Source organism: Antechinus flavipes, chromosome 2 (genome assembly GCF_016432865.1).
Source record: "Antechinus flavipes isolate AdamAnt ecotype Samford, QLD, Australia chromosome 2, AdamAnt_v2, whole genome shotgun sequence".
NCBI classification, from domain to species: Eukaryota; Metazoa; Chordata; class Mammalia; order Dasyuromorphia; family Dasyuridae; genus Antechinus; species Antechinus flavipes.
The window spans coordinates 539,787,116-539,804,160 of record NC_067399.1 but is presented as its reverse complement, the minus strand read 5'-3'; the positions used below and the strand labels follow the sequence as shown (position 1 = coordinate 539,804,160).

General features: G+C 37.9%; 1 pseudogene; it reads left to right on the top strand.

The window, feature by feature from the left end:
- The first annotated feature begins 869 nt into the window (after window positions 1-869).
- LOC127546882 (protein ABHD13-like) lies at window positions 870-2,050 on the top strand (annotated as a pseudogene).
- Window positions 2,051-17,045: the final 14,995 nt, after the last annotated feature.

Below are 17,045 nucleotides of genomic sequence, written 5' to 3'. Positions count from 1 at the left end.
GGTGGGGCCAAATTTGTATTTTGTAATTTCCCAACATTTGTTTTAGAATGATTTGTGGTGATTCCGTTGACATTATTTTAGTTATTATAAGTCTTGTTTTCCTGATTCTACTTACTCTTTACTCTATCCATCTATACGAATATACTACTATACATTTATCCATAGATGACTCTATTGTCATCACATTCAATATTTCTTATAGCAAGATAATATTCCATTACATTCAGGTACCACAATCTAGTTAGCTATTCCCCAAATTAATGGACCACAAACATTAAGCCACTACTATACGATGGTTGATGGAGTTACAAAGCTGCTTACATTCTACTGGGGGATACATCAGAAATATATTCAAGTTATTTGAAGAGGGAAAGAACTTTAGTAATTGGGAGAAATTAAAGAAGACTCCAAAGAGGAGGTCTTAGGAAGACCTCTTGCCTTAGAAAATTTAATTCTGTTTTGAACATGTTAAATTTGATATGCATACAGGATATTCAAGAGGAGAGGTTCAGCAGGTAGTTTTTGATACAGGCTGGAGCACAGGAGAGAAAGAAAGATGGGAGATCTGAGAGCCAATAGGAAAAAGATAATAATTGAACCTGTGGGAGTGCAGGACATAACGGAGAGAGAATGTTGAGAGGAAAGGAGAGGGCCTAGGACAGGACATAGGAGCTCTAGAACAGGTGGCAGCCATCTAACTTGAGGAAAAAAAAAGAGGTACAAAAGAATCAGAGATATTGTCTGGCTTAATGTGTCTTGTCATCTTATAGATTAAGGAGCATGTTGGGGAAAGCAATCCTTACTTGACTTATAAAATTAACCTAGATCTATGAAGAGAATACATATAAAATAATAGTTTGAGGAGAGCTATGGTGGAAAAGTCATGGATTATATGGAGCTTGTTGAAAGATATCTTAACTTCATTGTCTTGGTCTCTTCACCATTTCTCTTATACCTGTAATAGTGGCTTTCCATTTGTGCAGGGGAATTATCTTATCTCTGTTAACCTCTGAAATGATAGTAGATATTCCATATAAATTCAAATATATATTGCTTTATTTTTCAGAATAATTGGCATCACCCTTCCTTACACGTCCCTATACTTACCTGAGTTAAAATCTGATCTCAGATACTTTATGAGTTGTGTGACAATAGGCAAGTCACTTAACTCTGCCTCAGTTTTCTCATCTGTAAAATGAGCTGGAGAAGGAAAAGGTAAACCATTCCAATATCTTTGCCAAGAAAACCCTAAATGGGGTCACAAAAAATTGGATACAACTGAAAAATGACTGAACAACAACAACATACCCACTGATATTTCATGTAAAATAATTTTCATCAGAACTAAAGATGGAGAGCTTCTTAATCTTATTTTTTTGAGATACACTGAAAATAACTCAATGTATTCCCTGTCATTTATTTGCATGGAAATACCAGCAGTATTATTTATAAGTTGTCAAATATTTTGATTATGGTTAATTTCAAAGTTAGTCTTTTACCTGTTGATTATAGAGATTGTAGGAAAAAGTGAAGAAGAGGTAAGCAAAGAAGGATCTTGTTTAGATTTTGAAGCTGAATGGCCAGAGCTGACCTTGATAAAGCAGAAATTTTCTTTTCGGCCATTCCTTTGTGGAAGTAGTGACTGTTCACTCAGTTTCTGAAAATTCCCATAGTATTCTAGCCATTGTGGTGGAGAACATGTTTCTAAATATACCATATATGGCCACAACTTTATTTTCTTTCTTTCTTTCCTTTGTGATATCTTACTTTGTGGTACTCCAAAAATAAATTCCTCTCCTACAGAAAAAAATGCTTTCAATGCAGGATGCCTTTCTCTTTTCATCTTTAGGCTATTTGACAAGTTAATTCCAACAATAGTGATGAAGCAGCTTTATGAACTATCACTGTCTCCTACTAAAAGATTAGTAATTTTTCCAGATGGAACACATAATGACACATTGCTGTGTCAAAGTTATTTCACTGCACTTGAGCAGTTCATCAAAGAAATAATAAAAAGGCACTCCCCTGAAGAAATGGCAAATAAATAAGTGAAAATACAACCCAACTCTTTCATCTAATGTAACTCATATAATATTATTTTTCTAATGTATTATATTTTGATTTGCATAAAGTAATAAAGGATGTTCATGCCAAACCATTTATGATTATGTCTGTAGTTGTCCAAAGAGTAAAATTGAACTTAAAAAGTCAATAGAAAAAAAAAGACAGCCTTGGGGCCAACCATTTTTAGGGAAGGTGACATAGATTAGGGTTTCTTAAACTTTTTCCACTGGCCACATATTTTTGCCTGAAAAATTTTTATGTGACTTTGGGTATATGGGTATATATTAAATAGGTATAAAAATGAAACATTTGCTGATAATAAATCATAATTTCATGACCCCCACATTCAGTTATATGACAGCATATGGAGTTGCAGCCCACAGCTTAAGAAGCTTTGACATAGATGATGATCTAGCAAGTAAGAAAAAGAAAGGTTGGTCAGATACACTCAAGTAGATATTTAAGCACTCAATCCTAGCCTTGCATCATCATTCAGAGATACTCACCCACTGGAGGTTTTAGAAACCAAAGCTGTGATGGGATCAATATCCTCATTCCCTCACCACTATGTAAGTTAGGATATTTTTTCTTTTTTTTAATGCTATTTTTTATTAAAGCTTTTTATTTTCAAAACATATGCATGGATAAATTTTCATCATTGACCCTTGCATAGCCTCTTGTTCCAAATTTTCTCCTCCTTCCCTTCATCCCTCCCCTAAATGATAAGCAATCCAATATATGTTACACATGTTAAAATATGTGTTAAAGGATAATTTTTTCTTAAAAGGTATTGAAATTATTTCCTCAGATCCTTTGGCTCAAGATACTAAAGATTCAGGCTATTGACATTACTTCTTAGTCATCTGTGTTGAAAATAGCCCAAGTGGGCTTTAATACTTGGCTGTTGGATACATGAACAATTTAGAAGCAGGAAAGCTTAACTTGAATGATTCAACTCAAAATAACATCAATGCATAACTTTTTTGAGATATGTTTGGGATAGCCACTAAGGCTAAGTGGATCTCCTTTTATTGACTGTTGAAAACTCAGTGAGGTCCCATTTTGTTCCAATGTTGAACTTACAGTACCAGGGGAGTGTCCTGGAGCAGGTCCAGTTCAGGACAGATGTATACTCTCAACATTGTGGCCCTTAATATTTGGCTCACTATGTCCAGAATTCAGTACTATAGGATTTTAAAGTTGGTAGAAAACTTAGTGCCCATTTGGTCCAACCCCACTATAATATGTCTGACAAATAACGGTTCAACTTTATTAAATTTAAAAATATTTTAAAATTTAGTATTTAAAAATGGTCAAGGAGAAGGAATCTGTAAGCTCCCAAAGTAGCCCATTATGCCTTAGGGCAACTCTCATTGCTAACCTCAAGGATAAATAAGACCACCTGTTGGTTTTAGTTCTTCCCTCTGAGCTCACATAGATTAAATTGAATCCCTCTTTTATATGATAACTTAGTAAATACTTGAAGATAGCTATTATACCCTACCTCAGTGATTTTTTCTCCAGGCTAAACTCTAATTTCTTCAAATGATCTTCATATAATATGGCCTCAAGATCCTTCACCATTCTGGTTGCCCATCTCAGTGTGATATTCATCAGCTAATCAATATTCATCCTAAAATGTGGGGCTCAGAATTGTGAATTTAATATTCCATAAGTGGTCTGTCCAGGGCAGAGAATTGAGGGATCGTGCCTTCTTTTTTATATCAATTTTTAATAATAGCTTTTTATTTTTCAAAATACACGCAAGGATAGTTTTCAACATTCACCTTGCAAAACCTTGTGTTCTATATTTTTCCCCTTCCCTAGCCACCTCCTTTCTCCCCTGGACAGCAAGTAATTCAATGTAAGTTAAACGTGCAATTCTTCCAAACATATTTCCACAATTATCATGCTGTACAAGAAAAATCAGATCAAAAAGGGAAAAAAATGAGAGGGAAAAAAAAAGCAAACCATCACCATCACAACAGCAAAGGTGAAAATGCTGTGTTGTGATCCACACTCAGTCCCCACAGTCCTCTCTCTGGGTGCAGATGGCTCTCTTCATCACAAGACCATTGGAAGTGGATGCCTTCTTTTTCTAGAATTGTTGTGGCCTTCTCTCCACTGATGCTCCCCCTTTCCGGTCCCTGACTTCTGATTTTGATCTGCTGAGGCTGGTCCCAGTAAGGCGCCTCACTGCAGGAATAGGGGAAGAGGGTGCTGCCTTTAGGTCTGCTGCCCAGGGCTGGATCACATCCGAGCCTCCTGCTCCCAGCCTTGCTGGGGCCTGAGTAGCAGACAGAATTAAACACAGCTGAGTTATCTAAGGGACCCAACACCTCTCCACCCCCTTCCCGACCAGACAAAAGTCTGCTTCTCGTGGGGAAGGCTTGGCTTAGAGAGAGCCACCCCAAACTTCCCTCTAGTTTGGAATGGAAGTATGCTCAGGAGACTGGTGGGGTCTTTGTTTATTTGATTTTAAGGAGAGAAGGGAAAGGGGCACAGTCATGGTGTTTTTCCAGGTGGGTCAGAATTGCCACTCAGGCTCTCCAAGTTTAAGAAAGACAAAAGAGCTGAGTCAATGTGTGGTTTCCTGGAAAGAGCTCAGAGCTTCAAGTCAGAGGCCCTGAATCCTAGGCTCAGTGTGATCTTGCTTCAGTCATCTAACTTTTCTAGGTCTAATTTCCTTTTCTTGTGAAATGAAGAACACTTTCTATTCTGTCTCCTAGCATAAAAAAAAAAGGATCTAAAATTGTTTTGAGAAAAGTTAACTATGCTATTCACAAAGTAAAGGATTGTTATTTGTAACAATATTAAAAACAATAATAATAAGAGAAAAATTACGTTTAGTCAAGGGAGGAGAAAACTTTAAGGAGTTGAATTTGAGCATTAAATATTGACAATATTGATATGTTACACACTGTTTTATTTTATTTATTTAACATTTTCCTCAGTTACATTCAAAACAACAAAAAAATTACATTTGTTTTAAAATTTTTGAATTGTAGATCTCTCTCTTATCTCCATCCACATTAAAAAAAACCATTTGTGAAATTATGCAAAACATTTCCATAAAAGTCAAACTGTGAAAAAAAAATTTAGATCTCCCACCCTAACATGTTCCACATTCTGTCCCACACAGGAGAGGTTTTGGATGGTACTTGTCATTCAGGAGAGCTTGTATTGTACCTGGATGAATCAACTCGCCTGTGCCCACCTGGGGAGCGGGGTTCCCACTTGCTCTGTTGTATGTGTGCAGAGACTAAGACAAGTTTGCTTCAGTATAATTTCCCATCTCTGAGACTGTGTATATAACTTTGGGGAGGTATTCTCTCTGACCTCCACAACTGCCTCATCTGTAAATAAGGAGGATTGGATAGTCTGTTAAGGCTCCTTGTAGTCCAAGATTTGTGATCCAAGCCCCTGATGCAAGGCCTGCTGACCCCTTCCTTGTTTGCTTTCTGAGAGCTGACAATAGAAACACATTAAATAATAAAAACAACTTCCTTTCCTCCAGAGCTTCTTTTTAAGTGCTATCCTGACAACAATCCTGTGAGGCAGGTCATGCACATTTTATTATTCCCATTTGACAGAGGAGGAAACTGAGGTCCAATAAAGTAAAAATGACTCATCTGAAATCACAACATTTTGTAGTGGAAAACCTGAGACAAGAACCGAGTCTCCCCTCTGGTCCATTGACCTTTCCTCTTTGCCAAGTTTGTGTTATTTACTGAAGCCTGTTTTCACCTGGAAGCAGATCCCTTTGGGTCAGTCCCTTTTGAAACTGCAGTCTCCCCAAGGGGGGAGGGTTTGAGTCTCTGGAGACGGCCTAGACCAGGCCTCCTAACCTTGCTTCCTGCCTGAGGTCTGCGCTAGGGCTGGTTTGGGCTTCATCCAAACCCTCAGCCAAGCAGGGATTTCCACCTCGGAGGCCTGGGAAGGAGAAGCTCTCCGGGACCCAGGCTCTGGGGTTTTATCTGCGGTCACTGGGGTCACTGGGAATCTTGTTTGGGAGAAGGTGGAGGAGGAAAGTGAGGGGGAGGCGCAGGAGCTGCTGCTAGGGGTCAGCACAGGCAGCCCCTGGCCGAGGCTCCCACAGATAGGAGCCCTTTGCAGGAAGGAGACTCTTCAAAGCTCGGCACTCTTATCTATCCAGCAGGATTGTTCGGCCCGAGATAGAAGTCCCCAAGGAGAAGAGGCTCCAGCCGGCCGAATCCTAAAGGGCCGCCACCCTCCCGTTACCCGCCGGGGCCGCTCAACTCCTTATTCTCCAGGCATCTGCTCCCGCTCCCAGCCCAGAGTGGGCCCGGCTCCTGGGCAGAAGCAGCAGCTCGGTACCGCGGCCAGCAAACCGCACTTGGTGTCACTGGGCCGGGGTTCCACCGTTATCTTAGGAAAACCTCTTCCTTGGGGCGGCTGGCCGCCACAGCGGATAGAATGCCTGAGGTAGCCAGGAATCGGTTTTCAGAAATTTATTAGTGACGTGGCCCTGGGAGAATTACTTAACCGCTTTCAACCTCAGTTTCCCCATTTAAAAAATAGGGATAATAATAACATCTACTTCATAGAATTTTTTTGGGGAAGCCAAATGAAATGATATATATCAATTACTTTGAAATCTTAAAGTGTGTTTTGTTCATCTGCAAGTGTTAAATAAATGTTAGTTACTATTATCCCAATCCTGTGTTTGACAGATAATAGTAATTAGCATTTATATTGCGCTTTGAGGTTGACAAAACATTATATATTTATATGAAATATATATATATACACATGTACACACATTTTATATTATATATATACATATAGAAAAAATACCCAATCTACAGGTAAAGAATCAACTGATTAGCCTAAGATCACACAGCCAGGTATGATGGAAAATTCCTTCCTAAATCTGGTCTTCCTAAAACTGGTCCATATTTACTGAGCTACTCAAGGATAATAATAGCTAAAATTTATATAATACTCTTGCCCAGCTCTAAATTTATGATTCTAAGACCTTTTATTAGGGCAGCCAGGCGGTGGAATGGATAGAGTATTGGTCTTAGAATCAAGAAGACTCCACTTCATGAATTCAAATCTGGCTTCAGATACTTCCTAGCTGTGTGACCCTGGGCAAGTCACTGAACCCTGTTTGCCTCAGTTTCCTCATCTGTAAAATGAACTGGAAAAGGAAATGGCAAACCACTCCAGTATATTTGCCAACAAAACTTCAAATGCAGCCATGAGGAGTAAGCCACGTGCTCAGGGAAGATAGAGGGCAGGATCAAAGGGTAGTGAAGAATTTCAGAGCTAGAGAATACAAAAGTCCATCCCCTTAGAGAACTCTCCATCTGATGGAGGAGACCCAGTCCTGAATACTTACCGAATTTCAGACTCTAACAGCTTTCTACATCTGAAATGACTAAAACAACAACAAAATGATAATAATAGCACCTACCTCATAAGATTATTATGAGGATCAAAGAGAGACATGTATGTAATATATTTGCGAAAGGCTAGATAAATAATGCTAACTATTTTTATTACTTTCTGATTTGTCTTGAACTGAATTAAAATAAAATAGATGATAGAATCATGGTTGTGGGAAGAGTGGGCAAACACGCATGTATTATGTACCCACAGAAACTGTTCTGAATACTTAATAAATATTATCTCATTTGATCCTTACCTTGCTGTTATCACCCCCATTTTACAGTTGAGGAAATTGAAGCAGAGATTATAGCTTGCCTAGGACCACATAGCTAGCCAGTAAATATTTGGGGGTGGATTTGAATTCAGTTCTTCCTAACTCCAAGTATTCAAAGGAAATCTTGAAAGCTGGAAAGATGGGTCAGGATCAGCAAGATGAAATATAAACAGAGATCAATGTAATATTCTGCATTTATTTTCAAGAAAATTCATTACATATAAATTCAGGATGAATAAGACTTGGTTTGGTCATAGTTTATGGGGAAAAGATGTGTGGGTTTGAAGAGACCACAGGCTTAATTGGATCAGTGGATTATGACTGCCAAAATATGTAGCATAATCTTAAACTGAATTAATAGAAATGGAATGTCTGGATCAAGGGAAATAATCATCATCAACTATGCTCTGTGCTATTTGGACCTCATCTGGCAGTTTATGCTCAGTTTGAGGTGCCCTAATCTAAGGGGAATGTTCAGGGGAAGGCAACCAGGATTGTGGGTGATCTCAAAATCATGCCATACAAAACACTGAAGTTGTTTAGCCTGGAGAAAAGAAGATTTAGGGAGTCCTCAGGAGAAAATTTTACTATTGTCTTCAGGGACTGAAAAACTGTCTATGGGAAAGTTTATTTAAACTTATTATTTTTTTTCTGGATCTGCGGTTTCATAGAAGATCCTGAGAGAAGGAAGTCTCTCTACCAACATAGCTTCATATCTTCTTTTGCTGCATTTAGCATTTAGAGTTGTCTGGGACCATTGGGAGGTTAAGTGACTCGCACAAGGTCATAGCCAGGAAATGGCAGAGGCAAGGCATGAACATGGATAGAGTCCTGATTCAAAGATCTGTTCCTTCAGACTATATCATCTCTCATGAAAATTACAGCTGGTATTAATCTTAGCCTTTTTCTGTTTATTTATCCAGGATTCTACCACCTAGACTTACAGAACATATGCAGGACCAAGAGGCCTTCTGTAATTTTCATTTCATGTCTTGTGACCAAAGAATTGATCACCTAGTAGCTGACCAGTAGGTGAAGAGCTTCTCTGAACTTAGCAAAGCTGGTGCTGAAACAACAGTGCACCATCCTCACAAAGTGGACTCAAAGCTTGCTACTTCCTCTCATACATTTCAAAAACTCAAGATCATCTCCATTCTGTTAACAAAGCATCTAAATCTGGTTTTTGTGGAGGTGAGACTCTAAACATTAATTTAATAGCTGACATATTTGGTTCCCCATTTTGTCTTTTTTTAGTATTTTATTTTTCCAAATACATGCAAAGAGTTTTTAACATTCACTTTTGTAAAACCTTGTGTTCCAATTTTTTCTCCCTCTCTTCCTACCACTCCCTCCCCAGGACAGAAAGCAATCCTATATAGTTTTAACATGTGCAATTCTTTGAAAAATCTTTCCATATTTTTCATGCTGTACAAGAAAAATCAGATCAAAGAAAAATATGAGAAAGAATAAAAACAAGCAAGCAAAAGACAACAAAAAGGTGTAAATACTATGCTTAGGTCTACATTCAATCTCTATAGTTCTCTCTCTTGATGCAGATGGCATTTCTATCAGAAGTCTATTGGAGTTGGCTAACATATATGTGATCAGATGAGTTGACATACTCTTGTAGGAATTGAATTTTATAGTATTGATATTGAGATAAAGGCAGAATTGATAAGGAAATTGTAGTTCAAAAAGAGGAAGGTTCAGAGGTTCTTCTCAAGGAGGCAAATAAACAAGTGGTGGATTTGATTTCATTGAGCAGTCAGAGACAACAAGAATCATGATTTCATGAGACTTTTGGTCATATTATCATGCAGGATTCATGATGAGTGTAAGAAATAAGGGACTAACATGAGGACGATGCTCATGGCTTATGTACCAAGAACTAATGAAAAGGATGAAGTAGAGAAATTCTATGAAGAAATCAACAAGCCCCTCCAAACAAATCAAAGAAAATTTGGTACTCAATGATTTCGTTATGAAGGAGATTGTAGAGAAGAAAAGTGAAAAAGTTTTGGGGAAAATGTGACTCAAAATTAAGAAATGAAAGAGACTGAAGACTTATAGATGACTCCAAATTCTCACATCTAGATATCATGAATGACTTCAAAAAAAGATGGAAAGCATTGGGCATAGTGAGCACCAATGTCTCAAAAAATTGAAATGACTTATCCTGTATCTTAACAGGAAACAACTGGATAGGAACAGATAAGTCATTTAAGAATCATTTTCTGTGTTCAATCAGATCATTAAGGCAACTAGTTGGTGGCTCAGTGAATAGAGCAAGGGGATCTGGAGTCAAGAAGACTTGTATTCAAATACAAGATACTTAGTGGGGCAAGTCACTTAATCTGTTTGCCTCAATTTCCTCATCTGTAATATGAGAATAATAACAGTGCTTATTTCCCAGGGTTGTTCTGAGGTTCAACTGAGATAATTTAGTAAAGCACTTAGCGCAGTACCCCACACATAGTAAGTGCTAATCAAATCTGGTCTCAGACACTAGTTATGTGACTGTGGAAATTATTTAATCTTTTCATCTAAATTTTCTTATGTGTAAAATGGATATAATAATAATACCTATCTCCCAAGGCTGTTGTAAGGATCGAATGAGACAATATTTGTGAAATGCACTTCAGCATCTTTGCCAAGAAATTCCCAAATGGGGACACAAAAAGTCAGACACAACTAAATGATCAACCACAACATATGCTAGTGGTTTGCCATTTTTTCCTTCAGCTCATTTTACAGATGAGAAAACTGACAACAGGATTAAATGACTTGCCCATGGTCACACAACTAGTGTCTGTGACTGGATCTGAATTCAGATTCTGCTGCCTCCAGGGCTTGATACTCTACTGTGTCACCTACCTGCCCTGGAACATTTTAAGTAATATACAGATATTAGCTATTTTTTATAGCACTTACCACAGTGCCTGGCACATAGTAGGGACTTAAGTGCTTGTTCCTTTCCTTCCCATTAACTAATTAGAGCAAAAGTGTCACAATCAATTATGATAGCTGCAACCTGACCCTATTCAAATAAGATTATGATGTTGGGAATGGGAAATAAGTAAAGAAGAAAACATCAACATGGATCTTTACCATTTCTTACCAAAGTTTAACTAGTATAAAGTAAGTGCCAAAATAACAAAACTAAGAGTCTTGGGGGAAAACAAAAGTCTCAGCTAAATGGAAACATCTGGTGGTGCAGTGGATATTTCTGATCTACTGGATCTTAAATCAAGAAAGACCTGAGTTTAAATTTAGCCTCACATACTTCCTAGCTATGTGTCTTAATTGAATCACTTAACCTCCTTCAGCCTCAGTTTTCTCAACTGTAAAGGGGGATAAAAGGTACGTTGAATGAGACAATATTCATTAAACATGTTTAATTCCATGTGTCTGGCATATAGTAAGCACTACACAAATGCTTTTTATCTTTCCCCAAGCAAACACTTGATTTTTTTGTCAAGAACATGATAGCTAAAGGCAGTATCAGTTTAGAATATAAACTTATTTTCAAAATATTTTAGAAGAGGAGAGTAGATTATGAGTAATTTTGCCTCGTAAAATAATAAAGAAGATTGGAGGGGAAAAATAAGTCTGCAGAGAACTTGGCATGAGATCCAGTCTAGATGTATCATTCTAAGAATGTTTATAGATGAAATTAGAAGGAAGCAATAAATTGGTGGAAAATAGAACAAATCTGTTGTCATTTCTGTAGCAGATTATTTTCCTTGTTTTTTTTCCTTTTTTTATTTTTATTTAATGATTACTTTATATTGACAACATTATCCCTTGCACTCGTTTCTTTTCCGATTTTTTTCCCCTCCCTCCCTCCACCCCCTCCCCTAGATGGCAAGCAGTCCTTTATATGTTGGATATGTTGCAGTATATCCTAGATACAATATATGTTTGCAGAACCGAACAGTTCTCTTGTTGCATAGGGAGAATTGGATTCAGAAGGTGTAAATAACTCGGGAAGAAAAACAAAAATGCAGATAGTTCACATTCGTTTCCCAATTTTCCTTGTTAATGATAGCAGGACCACCACATTTGGACTCTAACACCTTAGTACTTGATATTAAAAAATGAAATAGCATCCCCCCCAAAAAGGGAAAGATGGAGAGAGCAGTCAGATCAGATCAAATCTATGCAAAAAGAAATCTGTATTGAAGATCCCATGGTTTAAAAGCTTTGAGGGATAGACTTTGGGAGAGCAGATCTCAGAATTCAGAGAAAGGATAGATAAAATGTCATGACCTAAAATCCTACAAGATGAGGTGACTTGAGAAGAAGGAAATGCTTCCAAAAATAAAATCCTGATGACATTACACAAATAATTCTAATCAGAAAAAAGAAGGCACAGTTTTAAGAAACCTGTGAAATTATAATGGTACATACAAAAAAGTTTTGGAATCACTTCCGTTCTCTGACTTCTTGCTCCCATCCAGGTGAATCGTGGCACCTCAATATATGGTACATGTCTATGGGTAACTACTTGCTACCCTTATAAGTACTTAGGTACAAAAACATAGCACAGTTTTATTTATAAATTAATGGAATCAGAAAGGACTGGTATCTAAGACTAGATTAAAATGTAGAGAAAATTGATTAAAGCCACTCCCCTCTAAGTACAGTCTCACTGACTTAGAGAATTGTGCTGGGATATTCCCTACCATTATCTTAGCTTGAAGTAGATGATGGTCATTCTTCAAAGGCTCAGCTCCTTTAACAACTGAAATAAAGCTGCATATAGATCAGAAAAAGAGACAGACAGGAAGACGGACACAGAATCAGAGATAGTGACACAGAGAAATTCACAGAGACAAGTAGACAAAAAGAAAGAGACAAATGGATAGAGAAAGAAAAGAGAGAGGAGGAGAGGTAGAAGAAAAAATGAAAAAGGGAAGGAGAAAGAGAATGAGAAAGGGGAAAGTGAAAGAGAGGGAGAGAAAAGGAGAAATAAAAAGATAAAGAGGAAAAGAAGAAAAAAAGAGAAAAGGAGAGGGAAACAGAAGGAGGGAGAGAGGAAAAAAATAAGGAAGAGAGAGACAGAGATCTATGCAAAGACAGAGAAAAGGGCACACACACACACACAGAATGAGGATACTTTGAAGGAGTGGTATTGGAGCAATGGAGTTCTAGAGCCGAAGAAGTTATCATGGCAGAGAACCCCAGACACATAGAGGAATCAGAACTAAAGAGCAATAAAGAATTATCCAAAGAAGAAGCTTCTGAGATGATGACAACTATGGGGAAAAACCTCAGCCATTGTAACCAGTGACAGTGAGTGGAGACAGTATCTGCCAGACTATCTTCTAAGATCCCCTGGGACTAGCTGGGAATTTCTAGAGAAGATTTTTGCGATGACAGCAAAGAAAAATTGCTTGAATAAGATCAGGATCTATAAATCTGGTCTGAGAGGAAGCAACCTGAGAGGAAAGGGAAATGGTAAGGACCATGAGCTCTGATAAAACTGTTTCAAGACCTAGTTAATGGAACTTCACCTAGTGAAATCAGTCAGTGATGTGAGCTTCTGAATGTTCTGTGACCCAGACAGCAGGGGAAGAAGGCAGGAGACTCTTCATGAGGGGTACCACCTGTAATCATTCCTTTTTCCATTCCTCATGTACTTTGTAATAAAACTTTTTTAAATGAAAATGTGTTTGCATCTTCTGTTACTGGCAGGAGTTAAATAAATATTACCACAAGATTGCTGATAATGAGCCAAATTCAGAAGTTTTTAGTGGAAACCCTGGTTGAGGGAGTTCACAGGGTGTGTGTGTGTGTGTGTGTGTGCATACTATTAGAAGACCAAAGAATATGATGATTGAAAAACCTCAGAGATAGGTGATCTGTATGAATACAGAGATTCTTGGGACTAATTAATAAGAAAAGCAACAAAAATTTAAGTGCTTACAATATGTCAGGTATAAGGGATAGGGATACAAAAATAAAAATGAAACATTCCCTGCCCTTAAGGAGCTTACATTCACTATCCTAGGTAACATCTACATACAAGAGATATACAAAACAAACACAAAGTAATTTTTTTTTCTGGGCAAACTGACACTAGCAGCTGGAGAAATCAGGAAATGTTTAATATAGAAAGTGTCACTTGAGCAGAGTTTTAAAAGACAAAAAGAACTCTAAGTAGCAGAAGTGAAGTGGGAGCACATTTCAAGTGTGAAGTCCTGCCAGTGCAAAGGTGTGGAGATGGGAGATGGGGTATCACGTTTGAGTAACAAGAAGGTCAGTTTAGCTAGACAATAGACAGAGAGTGATGTTCAAGATGGGCAAAGTAGGTTTGGGCCAGATTGTAAGGGCTCTAAAAACTAGAGGAGCTTCTATGTGAATCCTTAAGGAAATAGGGAGACAATGGAGTTTAGATAAATCATGAGCAACTATGAAGACAAATAAATTTATTGGGAGAGAGTTGAGATAAGGAAGGAAAAGTAGGATGCCATTGCAATAATCTAGTAAGAGATGATGAGAGCAGGCTGGTGGCTGTTTTTTTTTTTTTGTTTGTTTGTTTGTTTGTTTTACAGAAGATGACAGACACCAATGGAACCTAAGTCTAAGCCTGGTTATAGTCTTTTGTGTTTGCTGTTTGAAGCCTGTTGGTTACCCTCAACCTAGTTTATTCCATTTGCTGAGACAGGATATGACTGCTTCTTGGAACCACTGGGAGTCAGCCATGCAAAAAATCTTATTTAGAAGGCAACATTTGTCATTTTTCCTTTTGATCAATTTTTCCAACCTAACAAGTATGATAAAGCATTTTTTCTTTTACTTTCTAAAAAATTAAATTAAATTAAATGTAGAGAGAGAATGGAGAAGTGCAAGGATGGAGTGAGCAGTTTGTAACAAAGCATCGATGACAAACTGAAAAATAGGACAAAAGATGACATCGAAGAAACATATGGTAGGGAGAGAGAATGTGTGGATCAAATGGTGTAAATGAAGCTAACAAATAGAAAATTAGAGTGTTCAGCTGTCAGGAGAAATTGAGGAAAGCCTCTAGCATGTTGGGTAGATCCTCTGTAGCTTATGGAAGCACAGAGTACTAAGGCCTTGGTTGTGTTATAAAATAGAAAGGAAAAATGTGCCTTCAAAGGCTCTGTCTCATTTTAAAACAACTATCTTATAGCTGTTTGGTCATTTCAGTCATGTCTATTTTTTTCATGACCCCATTTAGGGTTTTCTTGGCAAAGATACTGAAATGGTTTCCCATTTCCTTTTCCAGTTCGTTTTACAGATAAGGAAACTGAGGCAAAAAGAGTTTAGTGACTTGCCCAAGATCACACGGCTAGTAAGAGTCTAAAGCCACAGTTGAACTCAGGAAGATGAGTCTTTCTGACTCCAAGACCTGTCCTCTATCCCCTATATCACCTAGCTGCCCATCTGGCTTTTTTTTTTTTTAAATAAAAGGATTAATTAGTTTTAAGGAGGGATCTTGGGTCATTGGAAGAAGAGATTTAGTTTTGTTTCCGGAAATCAAATTGGAGCCGGACTGTCTTCTTACTTAATCTAATTAAGAAAAGCATTTTTTTTTTTTTTTGTATACCTTTGACTAGATTGAAAAGGGAAGTGAAAGAGGAATAATTAGTAACTGGCTTAAGGAAAATATTTCTCTAAGGATAGATAGACATTGACATTACTATAGCTCTTTTTAAGCAAATCACAAACTCTAAACCTAAAACTTGTTCTCTTTCTTTACCATATTGTGAGACTATGTCTTTAGTTTCATGATTATTATGAAATGGAAGTGGACATTGGTTTGGGGCAAATAGAATTATAATTAACTGGGAGAAAACTGACAATTGGGACCTTTCTTCAAGCAGAAATTTTTGTATATTAATAGATTGTCTGACAGTCTTTGGCTAAAACGCAGAGTGCCGAGTTTTTCTTCCATGCTCCCCACTCCTTTTCTATCATTTTCACCCTATTTCAGACCCTTTCTTTTTCTTCCTCCTTTCCTCCCTTCCTTCCTCCCTCCCTTCTTCTTTTTCTCCCTCCCTCCTTTCCTGTCTTTCTTTCTTTCTATTTTTTCCAGTCAGGGTTAAGTGACTCACCTCAAGTCACCCAGCTATTAAGTGTCACTGTGTCTGAGATCGAATTTGAACTAGGTCCTCCTGACTCCAGCACTTGCTGCATCACCTAGCTGCTCCTCAGACTCTTCCTTAGTCTTTTCTCTCTACACGGCTGTCAAAGTTTTTTAATTGGTATCCACTCTTGCCTCTAATCTGCCCCTAGTCCACTTCATTTCTCATGCCTAATAGTCTTCCTCACACACTGTGATGATCATATCATTCCTCTTCTCATAAACCTCTTTTCTCTTTCCTCTGCACCTTTTTTCCATTTCTGGAACCAGAACCATATCAACACCACCAATGCTATTTTGAAAGGTTTATTCCTCCACTCACCATCTCAGTAACTTTCTAAACCAAAATACCTCTACTGGCTATCACTTCCCTATATGTGCTGTATCCCCCATCAGAGTGTCAAGTTCCAGGTTGGCACAAAGTCTGTGCTTGATAAAATATTTTTCATTCATTTATTGATCTCTGATGCTGTTCCTTTTCACTGGCTGTTTCCCAAGCTTATAATGCTCTTTCTCTTTATCTCTTCTTCCTTCTCTTCCTTCTCCTTGCTTCTCTGGCTTCCTTCTGGGGTTACCTCAGATCCCAGGCCTTTCCAGAACCTTTCCTTTTGAAATAATCTTTCATTTACATTGTCTGCATCTTGCTGATATTAGTTCTTTGCATTTCTCTCCCCCACTAGAATGTAAGCTCTCTGAAGGCAGGAACTTTTTGGGGGATCTGCCTTTGTATCTTCAATGGTTGGTATAGTGCCTGACACATTTTGTTGTTGCTGTTCAGTCATTTCAGTTGGGAGTCTTGCCACTGGACTCCAATGATTCTGGAGGAAAGGCTGATGACTTTGCATAGCTCTGTCTCATTTAGATCCAATTCACCTTCAAATCAAAGGCTTTTGTGATGTCATTGGCTCTCTTCAAGAACAAAGGACAAACAGTAAGAAGAATATTTCAGTTATGACTCCTTTTAGGGATTTTCTTGGGAAAGATATTGGAATGTTTTGCCATTTCCTTTTCCAAAAGAGGAAACTGAGGTTAAATGGCTTGTCTAGGGTCACACAGCTAATAAGACTCTGAGCCCAGTTTTGAACTCAGGCCTTCCTGACTCTATGACCCACGCTCTATCCATTGTACCATCTATGTACTCTACCTAACACATAGTAAGAGCTTAATAAATGCTTATTG